Source organism: Sinocyclocheilus anshuiensis, unplaced genomic scaffold, assembly GCF_001515605.1.
Source record: "Sinocyclocheilus anshuiensis isolate Anshui unplaced genomic scaffold, SAMN03320099.WGS_v1.1 scaffold715, whole genome shotgun sequence".
Lineage (NCBI taxonomy): Eukaryota > Metazoa > Chordata > Actinopteri > Cypriniformes > Cyprinidae > Sinocyclocheilus > Sinocyclocheilus anshuiensis.
Window position 1 is genome coordinate 1,300,457 of NW_015551089.1, and position 14,387 is coordinate 1,314,843.

At 35.8% G+C, this 14,387-nt stretch overlaps 1 long non-coding RNA gene across 1 annotated transcript in view; it reads right to left on the bottom strand.

Moving 5' to 3' along the window:
- Nucleotides 1–3,302: 3,302 nt before the first annotated feature.
- The window catches only part of LOC107662603 (uncharacterized), a 13,566-nt gene continuing 2,481 nt past the window's right edge, over nt 3,303–14,387 (bottom strand). Inside the window, exon 3 of the long non-coding RNA XR_001631233.1 lies at nt 3,303–4,046. This is a non-coding gene — a long non-coding RNA (uncharacterized LOC107662603). The remainder of the gene's footprint in view (nt 4,047–14,387) is intronic.

Here is a 14,387-nt window from a genome sequence, read left to right on the forward strand (position 1 = left end):
GTGTCTGCCTGCCTGCCTGCCTGCCTGCCTGCCTGCCTGCCTGCTCAGGAACGTTTAGTGCAGAGCTAGTTTTATTGTGATATCTAAAAGGGAAGTGGTCAGGGTGATGTCAGGCCTGACTGTATTATAGGAGTTTGGGTGGTGCTTGAGGCTCTGCTGATGGTGGTGTTCAGCTAATGACACGCATGCTATTAATAGTCTCCTCTTGTATGTGTGAGGGAACACAAAATGCACACCTCAGAACACTTGTGTAGCCCATGTGGCCTTCATTATTCTTTTAAAGAGACTTAATTCACTTTAAATTTGGATTCAGACACTTTCTATTCCTATGCACTGCTTTTACCTTTGAAAACAGAACAAAGCTTATGAGCTATAACACTTGAGTGCAAAAAAAAAATGATGACATTGTGCAGTCTAAGTGTCATATTGTTCACCAATTACTCGCCCTCATGTCCTTCCAAACCTGTGTGACTTTCTTCTGTTGGATATTAAAATATTTTGAGAAATCTCTTAGTGATTCTTAGTTGTTGTTTTTTTTTTATGTTTTTTTTGTCCATACAAAGGAAGTCAATGGTCACCCAAATTGTTACCAACATTTTTTTAAATCTCGTGTGTTCCACAGTAGAAAGAAATACATGTTTGGAATGACATGAGGGTGTGTAAATGATGAATCAATATCGCTCATTCTGGCCTAATTAAATGAGAGGGTAAGTACCTAATACACAAGAATTTTAATAAAAGATAGATAGATAGATAGATAGATAGATAGATAGATAGATCAAAGCTAGTAACTATTCATGTTTATGACTGAATAAAACAAAGTGAGTGGTTTGGGGTTTCTCTGAATGGTTTTAGGTCCTAATGCATTGGTTCTAGAATTATATTTTTGTTTTAAATTTTTCTAGCTGTGGTTCTCACATTCAGTCTGGCATCAGTGTGACAAGTAATTCTGTCAAAACTTGGTTATGAGACTATAGTGTTGATTCATTGTTCTTTTAGGATGAAATGATCATGCCAGAAAAAGGTAAATGGTAAAGGCCTGTTCCAGCAGGGCACAACAATAAGGATTTCAGTCTGCTGGACCAGTCAAGCCTGTAGTTCAGTTTTGTAATCACTCCAACAATATTTTAACTGGCCGCACCTCAAAATAGAAAAAGGGGATGGAATAGGGGTGTGTTAACTGTCTAATATTAAGTGAATCAGTACAGATAAAGTCTGAGTTTTAAGTTTTATGTTGTAGGTTATTAGATTGGTGGCGAAACATTCCTAAAAAGCACAAGATTACATTCTGTTCATAATTATGGTCATAATTGTGTGTCCCTTTGGATAATCTTATCAACCAATCTAACACACTAACCTCTCGGTCAGTATGAGTAAATATGATTGTTTGTGCAGCTTGACAGTAGGCTGCTGCACGATAGTTTCTGTAGGACAGGTTTGGTAACTGCAATACTTCACTTATTAATAGGCACATAGAAGCTTTTTACCATTGCTATGTATCTGTGTAAAACCGTTGCGCTGATATTATTTTTTTATAAGTTATTTTTATACATTTTTTTGCCTATATATATATATATATAATTAGTCATTCTTCATAGTTCTTTATTTGGCTGCTATAGAGTGCTGCAGGGATGATATATTTTTGTAGGCCAAAACCCAGAAACAAGTTCAGTTCCTGTTCCATCGTCCATTTGAATAGGTTTGTGGTTAAATGCTTGAAATAAAGTCTGTGGTGAACACAAGCTCAATATGTTTTAACTTTTTATTCTACAACATGAAATACATCAGTAATAGCCCCTTGTGATTTATTTACTGCTAATACTTGTCTTGAAAAAGGTGGCTGCTTACAATTGGTTGTCTGAGACATTAAACACCATTCTCCGTACAGGTAAACTCATCTACTCAGTTGTCCAAATAAAGATGGAAAGAGTTGAGGGAAGCTTAAAGGGTTAGTTCACCCAAAAATGAAAATTAGCCCATAAATTACTCACCCTCAAGGCATCCTAGGTGTATATGACTTTCTTCTTTCAGACGAATCCAGTCGGAGTTATATAAAAAATTGTCTTTGATCTTTCAAGCTGTTTAATGCCACTCAGCAGGTGTTGCATGCACTAGTCCAAAAGAAGTGAAATAAAAAGTGCCCATCCATAAAAAAAAAAGTATCTCACACGGCTCCGGGGGGTGAACAAAGGCCTCCTGTAGCGAACTGATGCGTTTTTGTAAGAAAAATATCCATATTCAAAACGTAATAATCACTTTAATCTAGCTTGCGCCAACAGTTGTACACGGAAGCAGTTCCGGGCGGATGATGTATGATGTCAGTGTTGCGCATGCGCCGGTGAGTATCGTGAAAACCAACGTTTGTTTACAGGAGCAAAGGAAAACCAGTCTCCTCTTGGCTTATATCGAAATCCTCCGACATTCTTCTTTACAAATCCTCGTTTTGTACTTCTAATTAGTGACCGTTGTTTTGTTTGATCTCTCCAGGGGAGATCTTTCCGCGTTCATCAACGCCGACCTCATACGTCATTCCCCCGGAACTGCTTTCGTTTACAACAGTGAGCGCAAGCTAGATTAAATTGATTATTACGTTTTAAATATGGTTATTTTTCTTACAAAAACGCATCGATTCGCTACAGGAGGCCTTTGTTCACCCCCCGGAGCCGTGTGAGACACTTTTTTTTATTATGGATGGGTGATTTTTATTTCACTTCTTTTGGACTGATGCACTGCAACACCCGCTGACTGCTATTAAACAGCTTGAAAGATCAAAGACAATTTTTAATATAACTCCGACTGGATTCATCTGAAAGAAGAAAGTCATATACACCTAGGATGCCTTGAACCGTTAGTAATTTATGGACTAATTTCATTTTTGGGTGAACTAACCCTTTAATGCTGGTGACGTTGAAATCATGTGACTGTGGTGTAGTTTGTTTATAGCCTACATTTAGCTTTTTACTTGGGCTGATTGTATCTAGACTTCAAAAGTCATAAAAGTTGTGTTCATTTGTGAAGATTATCATAATAAACAAAACGTGAGAATCAAACTTTTGTTACTCACAGAGCTTATTTTCGGAAATAATCCAAAAGCTAATGGAAAAATCCTTTTTTTTTTTTTTTTTTTTTTTTTTTTTTTAAGATGGAACCAGGGTTATGTTAACTTCCGGCTTGTCCTACAAAAAACAAAGCATCACTGCAGCACTCTATTGACACTGATTACAGGTGGAAATCTTTGCACATTAATATTAGTTAACTTGGATGGGAAGTGACCAAGCTTGTGTGTTATGCAAAAGGACCCTGGTACTTTGTTTTATTTTTACATATTCCAAAAAATTGTATTTGAATATTTCATGAAGGCACTAAACAGGCTTGATCATATTTTGCAGAAGACTGGAAGTATAGTGGCGCATGTATTTTTTTAATTATTTATTTTTTGCAAATGTTTAATCTTCTTTGTTTTGACAGCAGGAAATTAGCACAACGATGAACATTCACACTCCATTTAACAGAAACAGAAGTGTACCTCACATGAATGTGTGCTGAGTACAGTGATGTGTTAATGGCGCTGTGCAGTGTTTACATTCTGTGTACTCTGACCCTTGTGAACCTTAGCTGCAGATGTTCTCAGATAACACTGGATATGGAAAAGCGAATGGTGGGAGAGGTCAAAGGCCGACCTCTAGGATCAATATTAGCAATGACGATATAGGGAACCGCCAATAGCACTGACTCAACTCTCAGGAATCTAAGTTTTGTGACACTGTCCCCTAAAACCTTTGAAGGCTAACTCCCTAAAACCAAGTACACAGAAACTCTTTCGCTGGTTATTTCAAAAAGCAAATCCGGTCACCGTTCATTCCCAAACAAGCTGGCATTGCCCTTTCATTATTGCCTATGGGGTTGGTCACATTATGCAGCAACTTTTTTTCTTTTTTCTTTCTTCTTCTTCTCACAATTTGTCGGACTTATGTTGGGCAACTGGAGGAATGTTGGCTGGAGGAAGCATTCCTATGGGAATATTTGGTATTCTGTAGCTGGATTTCCTGAGAGGAAAATAGGCAGAGGGAAAGTAGATGAATGGGAAGGTGGAATGTGAGAATTGTTGTTTCACTCTTCAGACATGATGGATGTATTGCGTAACCAATGGGGTGCCTCCCATGGTGACTCATTGATAGATCTGTTAACCAGTGAGAGTTGAACAGAGTAATTGATTATTATTCTTATAGGAGAGAACTGTTTCCTATGGAAGCTCGTTTCTGACGCTAAAAAAAAAATGGTAACTTAATTTTTATCTAACAATTCTGACTTTTTTCCAGAATTGCAGGATATAAACTCACAATTGCAAGGAATAAAGTCAGAACTGCAAGATAAACTATAGCCTTTTTTCTCGCAATTTGTGAGTTTATATCCTGCAGATATAAACTCACAATTGCAAGTTATAAAGTTCAATTCTGAGTAAAAAAATTAAAATACTGGCTTTTTTCTCATAATTGCAAGTTTATATTTCATTGCAATTCTGACTTCTCAGAATTGTGAGATATAAACTCACAATTGCAAGTTATAAAGTTCAATTCTGAGTAAAAAAATTAAAATACTGGCTTTTTTCTCATAATTGCAAGTTTATATTTCATAATTCTGACTTTATAACTCACAATTGCTTGTTATAAAGTCAAAATTCCAAGATATAAACTCGCAATTGCGAGAAAAAATTTGATATCTTGCAATTCTGAATTTATTTCTCAGAATTGTGAGTTTATATCTCAAAATTGTGACTTTATTACATACAATTGCGACTTTATATCTCACAATTCTAAAAAAAAAAAAAATCACAATTACCTTTTTTATTTTTTATTCAGTGGTGGAAACAAGCTTCCATAGATTCATCTCTCCAACAGACTTGATTCGATTAAGATCCCAAAACCAATATTTAAAGCTGGGCTTTCATTGAAACAAATAGCCATTGCATACTTGCATAATTTTCCTACCTCTCTGTCTACAGTCTTTACAAACATGATGTGTTCATACATATGTGTCAACTCACTTATCCAAAGTGTGTCAGTTAATTCGGTTGGCATTTCTTTCAGTTGTAACTCACTCTGGTAAAAGGGTGTAACCATGGGCACAGCGCAGACCCACCCATTCTACACTAGAGTACACCAGACAAAACTCATTCAAAGGCCTGTTTGATTTTCCCGTTGCTGTGACAACAGTCTTACGAGGCTCTTACTGTCAAGTGTGAGTATGTCTGAGTCAGATCTTTCTCTTTCATTCTGGTGAGATGGCTGATCAGGACAAACCTGTCCTACTAAGTCTACCCAGTTTATGTCAGATGCCATCATCTGAACTGGAACTTCATACATGCTTTAGATTGTGTAGAACTGTAATCTAATATAATTTATGTAACATTGCTGTTAAATTTAACTGTCCTGTGTACATTATTACACAAATTCCCATATACTTGGGTGAGCTCTTTTGATAGGAAGTTAGCAACCGCATAGCAACGCCCTGGAAAACACCTAGAAAACCGTAGTGGTGGTGACTATAATACAGGCAAGACCCAATCATGTGTTTTGTTTTGAATGCAATTTCTTTAATTTTTGTTTCTTTGCAAGACACAATCATGCTTTGTTTTGTGTTTTATTTAATTTGTGTTTTTTTTTTCTTTGTAAGACCCTATCATGTTTTGTTCTGTTTTTGTTATTTAATTCTTGTTTCTCTTTTAAGGCCCCATCATGTTTTGTTTTGTGTTTTTTGTTATTTAATTGTTTCTTTGAAAGACCCTATGATGTTTTGTTTTATTCATTTCTTGTTTCTTTGAAAGACCACCCTGTCATGTTTTTGTTTTGGTTTTAGTCCAGTTTTTGTTTCTTTGTAAGACTCAATCAAGTTTTGTTTTCTTTTCTTTTGTTCTGATGTTTTTTTTTAATCTGATATCTTTGATTCTTGTAGGCTTTATTTTTATTTTATTTTATTTGTTTATTTATTTTTTAATTCCAAAATACAACCTAAATGCAATAGGTTTAAGGCAAGTCATGTGCTGAAATATTTTACGTTGTGCCCCATGTACAGTATTGTATATTTCCTTTCATCTTGATAAGCTTAGGGCCATATTTGAAAAATTTTACTGAAGATGCACTGCATAAATCTGATTATATGTATCACTTGATTTATCCACTAATTAGAAATATCACCTGTATGCTGATATGGCTTCAATCTGTTTTCAGAGTTTAGCAGTAAGTGTCTTGCCCTGCTCAAGTGCTCATAAACACTACATACCATTGCTCCTCATTTGACACAGGAAGTGGTTTATAGTTGGCGCTCTTCCTGTTGTGGTTCAGAAGACTGAATGGAGCCATCTGTACTCACTGAAACCCCATAGCAGGCCATAGTCGTACTGAGCTGTTACTGATTTGAAAGAGGAGTTAGGGCTAGATCTTTCACGCCTAACAACTCATAATTACAGACCTTTAGAAAACTCAAACTAATCCACATGCAAAGACAAAGCACTGAGATCATTTAAGCCCTCCGTGTTTCCTTTCATGTCAGAATATTTCATGCGAATTGCAAACTGGAGGTATTAAATTGATGCAAATGATGTGTAAATGTTGCTTGGGGCTTAAAAAGTGGAGTATCTAAAATTTTCAAATGGAAAAGATCTGCCCATTTTTAATCTGCATTCTATAGTGGCACATTCCTGTCTGGTACCCACGTAAACATAACCCAGTTTATAGACATTGATATATGCCAAAAGTCATCCACAAAAAGCTTAGTTCAAACAGAAGCCACAGACAGGAAGGGAGAAGGGAGTTGACTTTTTGCACTGACATTACAGATGCAGAGGCAAAGACTTCTGACTGGATGGCCTAGAATACAATATTTTTGTTGAAATTCTGTTTTGGCCAAGGCCTTGAGAAAAGCGAGCCCTCTGCTGCCAAGTATTTGTGGATTATGAATGGAGAGAACAGTATGCAGAGGAGAATTATTTTATTATTTAATGTTTTCTATATGCTATGCACTGAAAACAATGTTGTTTATGCTGTCCATGATATTCAAGAGCTCTCGCATTAAAAATATTTTTGAATATACTGTATATTTATGAAATATCTTAAGTCAAATTGTAGCAGATTTAGATCACACTTAAGACACACTTAATGTATGACTTTTGCAGTTATTTTTAACCAACAGATCTCAAGGTTATTTTTAGTGGACATATGTCACTTCCTTTCAAGCTCACACAGGTGGCCGAGTAACATGTTCCATTAACATTTAAAGGGGTCATATGATGCGATTTCAATTTTTCCTTTCTCTTTGGAGTGTTACAAGCTCTTGGTGCATAGATAAGATCCCTGAAGTTGCAAAGACTAAAGTCTCAAAACCAAAGAGATATTCTTTATCAAAGTTAAGAATCTGTCACGCCCCCCTAAAACGGCTCGTTCTAACACGCCCCCACATATCTACCTCACTATGTGGAAATATTAGCATAATGCCACCCAAATGTTCACGCAAAGAAAGAAGGCGTGGTTTCAGTAACCGCAGTTAGTGTTGAAGCAGCCATGTCAGTGATCTTTAAAAAAGCATCATATGACCCCTTTAACAACTAAATATGTTTCTGTTTTATTATTATAAGACTTTTTATTAAAAACATCGTTTGTGAAATGTTCTTGAAAAGGTTTTATTTTTTATTTTAAATTTTTTTAAATGGCGTTTAGTTTGATATTTTATAACAAAACATGTATACGTTGCATGTGGTTTATAAGTATCCACATAATTTTTGAGGCCACTGTAACTGTAAACATGTCAAGCAGTTACACTTTGTTCTTCAATCAAAAAGCACAAGTCTTTTTTCCCCCTAATAACTAGGAAGAGAAACTTCTTATTAAAAGTCTCATTTCCCCTATGGACATGTCATGTAAGTGATGTGTTGGCAAACCTGCAGGTGGGAAAAAAGCTAATATGAGCTATAAGTCCCTGAAGGAGAACACTGATGAGTCACAGTGTAAAAAAAGCCCTACAGTACATAAACAGTTAGTGTATCTGTTATTTAGATAGGCTGTCAATAAAAAAAAAAGTTATCTAATTGATTATGTCCTATATTGATTAATCAATATGGCATGTCTCAATATTTGTTTAAAAAAGCCCCCCAAACGAAGATAATTTAAGACATCACATTACTCTAAAACACAATTACAAAAAGTGAATTACAAAAAGGAATTGTCCACCCAAAAATAAAAATGTACTCATCCTTGGCCATCGCAGACTTAGATGAGTTTGTTTCTTCATCAGAACAGATTTTCAGAAATATAATATTGTATCACTTGCTCACCAATTGATCCTCTGCAGTGAATGGGTGCTGTCAGAATGAGAGTCCAAACAGCTGATAAAAACATCACAATAATCGCAAATAATCCACACAACTCCAGTCCAATTAACATTGTGTGACATGAAAAGCTGTGTTTGTGTAAAAAAAAGCAATTCATCATTAAAGTATTTTAACTTCAAACTGATGCTTCTGGCCAAAATAGCAGTCCATAATAACACTTCCTCCAGTGAAAAAGTCCATCCCCTGTTGTCCGCTCACATCAAAATTTACCGACATATTTGTTTAAAACTGTATTGGGCTGTTTTCACTTGTAAACTGCTTGTGTATTTCTCTGCTGATTCAGACAAGACAACGTTTTCACTATAAAGCAATATTACGTATAAGTATGCATACGTATTTTAGCCGGTAGCAACAGATGGAAGTTAAAAATGTCTTTATTATGAATTTGTTTATTACAAACATGCAGCTTTACACTTTACAAGACATTAACTGATGGACTGGTGCTGTGTGGATTACTTGTATATTATTGTGATGTTTTTATCAGCTGTTTGGACTCTCATTCTGATGGCACCCATTCACTGCCATTGGTGAGCAAGTGATGTAATGCTAAATGTCTCCAAATCTGTTTTGATTAAAGAAACAAACTCATCTACACCTTGGATCGCCTGATGGCGAGTACATTTTCAGCAAATTTTCTTTTTTGGGCAAATTATTCCTTTAATATATTTGATTTCCATATCATCAAACATCACTGGTCTGCAGTCCACAGCAAACCATTCTGATTAAAATGTAGGAAGCATTAACAACACAGGAAGCATTAATTAATTCCATCCGAGCCTTTTGTTTTTTGTCAGCATGTCTTTAGCCACTGCAATCGCATCTCACTGTTTTAACCCCATAGGGACCAGATTTTTAAGACGGAGTAAGGCTTTCTAAAATTTTTAACCTGTAAATTGTACAAAATGAATACACTGACAGGCCTAGTGTGTAGTAGCATTTTATAGCACAATAGAATTCAAAACTGACAGTTGGAAATTACGGTTTTGAGGATCTATCAACCACTTCCTTCAGACTGTGGGTTAAGTTTCATGGTTTGATTATAACTGCCTCGCACACAGAGCATCATCAGGCTTTGACAGGCAACAGCACACTTCCTAATGTTAGTTCACACACACCAGCAGCAGTCTGTGCGTGACAGGAGCTTTAGATCTGTCTGCAGGCCACCCACTGACAGGCATATGTAATGCCACATTACCGACGCCATCGCTTTGTGAAGTCGGCTGCGTTTTGCCTCACAGAACTCTGTAACTTCGCTTGCACTGCCTTAATTCTAGTCATTGTGCTTGTCTAGTATGCACTGTAAAATATCTAACTTATTTGTTTCTTTGCAGGGCTGCTATTATGAAACTGACTCTCCTTCTTTTTTTGAGGGTTGTGTCCTGAAGCAAGCACAATGCATTAGAACATTTTCTCTACAGTAAACAATGGCTTCAGTGTTGTCAGACTTGCAGGCGGCTTGTGGCTTTAATGCCCTTTACTGCTAACCTAAGCCCAATGTAATTGTTTTGGGCATAACTGCAATGTTGCCATGTATGCTTATCATAAGCGCCTTTTTTTTAAGGTTGCTTATTTTTTTCTGTGAGATCTGGCAACACTGCATAACGGATAAGGCCCTGTTTGGGTGTGGCTACACTGGCTGTGGTTGACAGTTTTAAGTCAAGTCAGTGTTTGGGTGGATTAAGATCTTGATCAAATCTTTTTCTCATGTTGTTTTTGAGGTGTACTTCCTGCACACTTCACTCATCAGTTAGTTTAGTAGTGCTGCTTGTTAATCACTATTACTTCACTACATTGTAAGAAAAAAAATCGGTAACTTTAGTTTAGGGACCAATTCTCTTAACATGCATATTACTAGCATATTGGCTGCTTATTAGTACTTATAAAGCACATATTAATGCCTTATTCTGCATGATCATATTTTAGATCCCTTAATCCTACCCCATACCTAACTTAACAACCAGTGTTGGGGGTAACTCATTACAAGTAATGCGAGTTACGTAATCAGATTACTTTTTTCAAGTAACTAGTAAAGTAGTAAAGTACTAGTAAAGTATTACTTTTTTAATTTACAATAAAATATCTGAGTTACTTTTTCAAAAAAAGTAATGCCAGTTACTTTGTTTTCCCATTTATTGACTGACAAGTCTCCTGTCCCCATATTGGGAGAAATCGGAAGTGCAGAGGAATTGTGTGCGCTGTGTATATTGTAATGCATTACTTTCAAAAGTAACTTTCCCCAACACTGTTAACAACTATCCTTACTAAATATTAATAAGCAGCAAATTAGGAGCTTATTCAGGCAAAAGTCATATAGTTAATAGTTAGTTAATAGTAAGAATTGGTCTCCAAACTAAAGTGTGACCACAAATCCATATAGAAACTGAAAAGGTAGACTGTAAACAATATTGTTTTCAAAGTTGTAAATAAAACATTTTATTATTGGAGTACATTTTACAAAAACAAAATGCTATTTATATATTAATTCCTTCATATTAACATAGTACAACAGGCCATATTTTTATGGATGTTTCTTAGAGTATACTGCTTTTTATAAACCCTAAATATTAAGCATTGCATATTGCTATTAAGGTATTAATCACAAAATGTATGTATAAATATTTCGGGTTCAATACAAGTTAAGATCAATCAACAGCATTTGTAGTTATTAGTTGTTGATTATCACTTTAAATAGCATAAATTGAGTACTTACAAACAAAATAATTAATATAGAATTTTATAAAAGTACTAGTTCTTCTATTAGAACCTGTGTATTATTTAAACTGTAAAGCTGTACTAGTCATTTTAACGGTCATTTCAGGATGTAGAAAGCTGTAAAAACATCAGTAAAATCGCATTAACATGCATTGTTTATATCATGTGGCTATACATTTGGAAATACTGAGTGAGGTTAACCATTTGGCCCCATTCACTTCCATTGTACGTGCCTCACACTTTATTATTTAAAGAATATTTTCTGGTAGTCAACATTATGCCACAAATATTGTTGATCGCACTTTGTTATACTGAATCCAGAATAATCCTATAAAATGACTTATGGATGTGTAATGTGTTTCTAAGATTAGATGCATTCTTTCATTCCAATAAAATTAATTGCTTGATTATTTTTTGCACTGTAAATGGTGTGTCTGCATATTTTTACACCTGCTATCAGCCAGTCTGCTGCGAAACAGAATAGAACCACTACACATGATGTCACTGTCCACCAATCAGAGGCCCAGATGGCCCATGATGTAAAACAGTATGTCACAGATCCTTTCCTGCTGTGCTGAGTAATCTCATTAGAAGTCACAGTGTCAAAGCCAGCCATCCTGTTGGTTTGTGTTATTAATAATTTGTTTCCAACATATCAGTTACCATCTTAATAGCCTCTGTTTGTATACACAGTATACACAGTAAAGATCAATGTATATTCTGCATGCATGTAAAAGGATCATTGTTGTGCTTTTCAGCAGTCAGCAGTTCAGCAGTCCTTCAGCTGAAGTGACGTGTAGCCAAGAATGGTGTCCCATACTCATAACTTGTGCTCTGCATTTAACCCATCCAAGTGAAAACACACACACCCGCAGCAGTGGGCAGGCATTTTTGCTGCGCCGTCTGGGGAGCAGTTGGGGGTTCGGTGCCTTGCTCAGGGGTCTCTCCTCAGTCGTGGTATTGAAGGTGGAAGAGAGCGTTGGTCATTCTCTTCAAACCACCACCTACAATCCCTGCTGGTACAGAGACTCGATCCCACAACCTTTGGGTTACAAGTCTGATTCTCTTGCCATTAGACCACGACTGCCCCAAAATTGTACAGCAACATTTGGCACTTTCCACTATTCTGGTAGTCTTTTGTGTCCCATGCATTAGATCCCATATCTGTAGTGAGAACTATAACATCAACTTATTAAGATGACCATAAAAATTTGTTTTTAATGCATCAAACGTATGTATGTGATTTCTCAAGGGAAGAGTTCTTGACCTCTGTGTTTAACATTAAAGTCCTATAACAATGTCTTACTTTTGACATTATCTGTTTTGATATTGATACAATGAACTGATATTCAGTAAAACTGATATTGATAGTAAAATATTTTTAATTAAAAAAAAATCGAATTAAGTCTTGCTATTCAATTCATTGTAGTAAAAATATTTTAATTTATTAAATTAAATAATTATTAATTTATAATAATGACTTTAAAGGGGATATATGATGCGATTTCAATTTTTCCTTTCTCTTTGGAGTGTTACAAGCTCTTGGTGCATAAAGAAGATCTGCGGGACACGGCATCAACAGTATGGTAAGGGACGTAACATTTCCGTCTCACACTTGAGGTATTCGGCCTCACAACGCACTGGATAGCTGGCCAATCAGAGCACACCTCGCTTTTCAGACCGATGAGCTTTGTAAAAATTGACGCGTTTCAAAAAGGTGGGGCATAGAGGAGAAACAATAATGTACAGTATGTGGAAAATAATGTGTTTTTTGAACTTTAAACCGCATAAACACATTTCATTACACCAAATACACAAAATAATGTTCTTTTTAGCAGCATCATATGACCCCTTTAATACCTTTAAACATAAATCTGTGTACTTCATTTTGTGTACAGCTCTGTTAGCACAAAACTTCTAACATTTGAACCTTTTCTACATGGTTGGGAGACAACTTAATTCTTAAAAATTATGTATTCTGACTATTGCTTATTGTATTTTAATTGCGTTTAATGCATTCGCCAAGCTCAATTATTCAACAACATTACTTAAGTTACTGTAGAAAGACTAAATTTTCAACCCTGTTATTCATTCTGACATTGTGTTGTGGTTTTGTTTGTTTAATATTTATTGATAAAAATGACAAAACCCCTGTTTTTACTCTTCGTTTGTTTAAAAAAAAAAAAAAAAACTTAATTAGACTATTTTAAGAGTTTCAGGCCCTACTTCATAACCCATTTGTAGAAAGCACCTTTGACATCTGGCATGATTAAGCCAGAGAGAAAGAGGAAGCGTGGGTTTTCCATAGTAACTGTTGCAGGGGAAGTGAGGCATCTTCTGCGTAAAAATGTGAGCTGGTATTGTTAAAAATGAGAACTAGTATTGAGCCATAGTCATTTACATGAAACCAGAAAATTTCACTCTAAATTTGACCATTTAAATTTTCTAAAGCAATCTTCAGTTCTGTTACATGTAATTCAGAAAGCAAGTCATTGGACATTTGAATATTAATTTTTTGTAGGCTCCACTCTCAAGGTGCACGTGCGCTACTGTAATCTCTACAGTGCCGCCTGTTGGCTGCCTTGGAGAAAAGCATGAGTAGATTGATTCATATATATGGATTTAACCGACAAGAGGTGGACACTCATCCAGTATTTATTTATTTATTTACTATATTTCTATGTATTTTTTTGTTTAAAGTATTTATTAAAATAGTTTTTAATCATTTGTATTTGTGTATTTTATTTTATTTTTTTATTTTATGTATGTGTGTTGTAATGTTACCAGAATTGTCTCATTTAATTAAAGGCATAGTTCACCCAAAAATGAAACTTTTTTCATCATTTACTCACCCCAAGTTGTTCCAAACCTGTATGAGTTTATTTCTTCGGTTCAGTGCAAAAGAAGATATTTTGAAGAATTTTGATAACCAAACGGTAGCAATTGACTTCCATAGTATGGAAACAAACACTATGGAAGTCAATGGCTACCGTCAACTGAATTTTCATTGTTGGGTGAACTATCCCTAATGTTTTAACAATTTGCTGCATTTTTGTGGATGCACATGCTTAAAGGGGTCATATGATGTTGCTAAAAAGAACGTTATTTTGTGTATTTGGTTTAATGAAATGTGTTTATGCGGTTACTTTCACAATGAAACACACAGCGGGCTAGAGTGAGCGGTGGCTGGTGGGCTTGAGAACGGTGCGGCCGGCAGATTCGACGAAGGAGCGTCCAGCGGGCTTGCGGCAACCACATGTGACGACCCCGGGCTGGACTCCTCTTCGTCCAC